This window comes from Ipomoea triloba, chromosome 4 (genome assembly GCF_003576645.1).
Source record: "Ipomoea triloba cultivar NCNSP0323 chromosome 4, ASM357664v1".
Lineage (NCBI taxonomy): Eukaryota > Viridiplantae > Streptophyta > Magnoliopsida > Solanales > Convolvulaceae > Ipomoea > Ipomoea triloba.
In genome coordinates, this window is record NC_044919.1 from 7,801,935 (window position 1) to 7,805,269 (window position 3,335).

A 3,335-nucleotide genomic window follows, 5' to 3' on the forward strand; every position below is an offset into this window, starting at 1 on the left:
AGCAGCAAAAATTTATTTTTGATCGTACATCGCGAAGATTCTGCGGTGTACCGAACCTAGCCCAAATTGGAGCTTTTGACTGGAATAAAATTTTAGTTTCAAGAATATTCTATTTAAATTATTTCCTACCAAAATTTCATCTGTTTTAACCCCAAACAGTCCATGTTAAAATTTTTTTCCAAGATTTCTAGGATTGTGACACTTGTCACTTTAATCCACCCCTAAATATTATTATATAAGTGGGAAATGAAGTTTTGGTCTTCATTTTCCCCATTTGGCCGAAACAAGGGAGAGGAAAAGGAGGGAATTTTCTTCATCTTCAACCTCAAGTCTTAAGAACTCCATAACCAATCCTTCTTCACATCTTCATCAAAGATTCGGTAAAACTTTAATTTTATTCGGTAGATAGCTTTATTTCCTTTCCTAGTTTAAGAATCTAAGTCTTGATTTCTTGAATCTTGTTGTTATGATGATGAATTGGGAGCTAGGGTTTCAAGAAGGAATTGGGGAAAATCCACCAAAAGCATCTTTAAGACAATATTAACTACTTTGGAGGTAAGGAGTTCCCTTAAGTTGGACTAGATTGCTCAAATTTGAATAATTGATGGTTGATTGTGACTTGGTGAAATTTAGTAAAAATGTTTAGTATAAGTTGCCTGTATATGGTGTATATAAGGTGTATGTATAAATTATGCTTATGCCATATAGGCTTATACTTGTGAAAATATTGAAATAAAATCAAGCTAGTTTCTGGCAGTGACTTCCGTGAATTTTTGGGAAAAATCGGTAAGGTATTTTAATCCAATTTTTTTTATACATGTATTTCTATACGTGTAGATGCTACCATAAAAATTTCATAATTTTTGGAGTAGTATAAGTGTGGTTTCAAAATTATTTTCCAAAACTGGTCCAGAGAGAAGAAAAATCCGGACAGCACACTGCCAAGGGCAAAAAGGGAATTTTCTGTGTAAATTCGTGAACCTAGATGACCAAAACTTTTTATGAACATCAAGTACTATGAGTTAGGGTTCTACCAAAAAAATTTCAAGTGAAAAAGAGTTCGGGAACTATTCTTACCGGCTCGATCTTTCAGACTGCGCCAAGCTGAAATTTCTGAAAAGAAATGGTTAAAACCAATGTCGTTAAAGAGAAAAGAGAAGGAAAACCTTAGTTTCTGAGCAAGAGGAGGAGGACCTTGACTAACCCACGGGTGGCATATGCTCTGCATGAAGTGCCCTTGCCCAGCGGTTGTTACATATTAAATGTTGTGCCGTATGACATCCAATTCATACTTATGCGACGTCTAGTCGCTGGGTACTATATAACTCGTCGGATGCGGTATTCCCACGGGGGTGTGCACACTTAAGGTATAGATACCCCGATTATTGCGGGCAGGTTTCGTTTTAACGGACCCGGTTAGGCCGACTGGGAATCATTTTAACGTACCTGGTGCCAAGGGATCAGCGTTAGATCGGGGAACGACCACTACCCCGATCAATGATCCAAGTGGTCAAAGAGGGAGACAATTAGAGTGCTCCAAAGGCCTCACACTTTCGAAGAAGAAACTAAGTGAATTTTTGTAAGGAGATATGGCTACTCTGTAGCGGAGATGAGATGGAAATTGATGGAAAGCTCCTTGAGAGGAACGGTTGAAAACTAGTTTGAATAACTACAGGTTTGACTGGAGGAAAATATTATTTCCTATTTGTAAGAGAAGTCCAATTTGACTAAGTGATATGATTTCTTCTACGTACGTATATGTTTCACTGTGTTGTTATACTTTAATCAAAAATATATGTTTTAGAAAACCTTTATTTAAGTTTGGGCGATCCACGGATCTCCTTGCTTAGCCGTCGCGCTAACTACACTTCAATGTGTTGCTTTCAGATGGAGTTCAGCGTTAGTTCTTGCAGTCCGACGAACTCCCCTAGTTCGTCGGAAGGTGTAGGTCGTGGCATGGACTACGACGTTTTTGTACAACAGATGAGTGGCGCCGACCCTTATGCGCCTGGCTATGCTCCTACAGCTCCCAATAGCTCACCGGCAGTAAATAGTGTTCTTCCTATTCCTGAGGGTCCTGACGTACAGGCCACTTTTGGTTTTTACCCCATCGAGGTGCTGGTAGGAAGTAACCCCCTAGAGTTTATAGTTTATTATCCTTACCCTTGGGACCCGAGTCCTCCCGAGAGTTGGGAGGAGTGGTCTATGGTCATAGTCGCTTCCCGGTTCCTAGACCATATCACATGGTACGAAGGGGAATGGCATCTTGTCTGGGGTGAGTTTACGGGTCCGACGTATCTCCAGATCGTGTAAGCAGGATGCACAGAAGGTCTGTAGGGGTTTATTCCTTTTGTGTAAATATATTTTGTAGCCAGGGGAGTGACTGATCTTGGTTAGTGGGGACATGTAGGGCTTTAAACTTATGTTGGCCGTTAGGCAAAATTTCCGGTACTTACTTTGTAAATATTTATATATATATATATATATATCTTGTATGTTATTTCAAAATGAGTGACTGTGTGTGTTGAGTAAGTTTCTTTTAGCCTGTGCACCTGAAGCGGGGTCTGTCAAGGGGATGATAGAACTTGTTTTGGGTGTGGCGGTAACACCTTGGGTTGTACGGCAAGCCAGACTCCTCAGGATGTACGGTAAGCCGGCCCGAGGAGTGTTACACCTTTTGTGGAATCTCCTTCTCGAGATCACTGATCTCTATTGATAGCTTCATGAAACGAGATTCCATGCTGTCGATGCTTTCCCCTGGCTTCATCTTGAAGTCCTCGAACTTCTTCATGGCCACGGTGAGCTTGTTCTCCTTTTCCTGTTCGTCACCTTCACCAATTAACATCAAAGTATCCCATACCTCTTTCGCCGTTTTGCACTTTCTTACTTTTGGGAAGATGGTTTCGTCTATAGCTCTGAAGAGGATATCCTTGGCAATGTTTTCCAGGTTGTTTCTCTTCCTATCATCACTTGTCCATTCTTCCCTAGGTTTGGGGACATACTTTGGTGTATCCCTGGTTTGCTCAGCAGCCGTGTTTACCATCATGATCTTGACTGGTCCAGATGTTATAACTTCGGCCATCTCATCATGGAGGGCTGATAGATACGCAAGCATGCGTGTTTTCCAGTCATCGAACTTGCTAAGATCAAAGAGAAGATGTCTCGACAACATGCTGTCCATATTAGAAAAATTATCTCATGCTTTGAAAACTTTTAAAGGATTTTTCAAAGAAGGATCTCTAGGCAATATAAACAAAGGTTTATATCGATCAGAGAACTTGCTCTGATACCAATTGTTGGTCCCAAGGGGATGGGGTACAAGTCTAGAGGGGGGG

At 40.8% G+C, this 3,335-nt stretch overlaps 1 long non-coding RNA gene across 2 annotated transcripts; it reads left to right on the plus strand.

Moving 5' to 3' along the window:
* The first annotated feature begins 263 nt into the window (after positions 1-263).
* LOC116015997 lies at positions 264-1,978 on the plus strand. Of its 2 annotated transcripts, XR_004097705.1 has the most exons (3): positions 264-380; positions 489-555; positions 1,888-1,978. It is a non-coding gene; the product is annotated as an uncharacterized LOC116015997 (long non-coding RNA). The 2 variants fall into 2 exon arrangements; XR_004097706.1 differs by lacking the exon at positions 1,888-1,978 and having other exon boundaries at positions 489-760.
* The last annotated feature ends 1,357 nt before the right edge of the window (positions 1,979-3,335 follow it).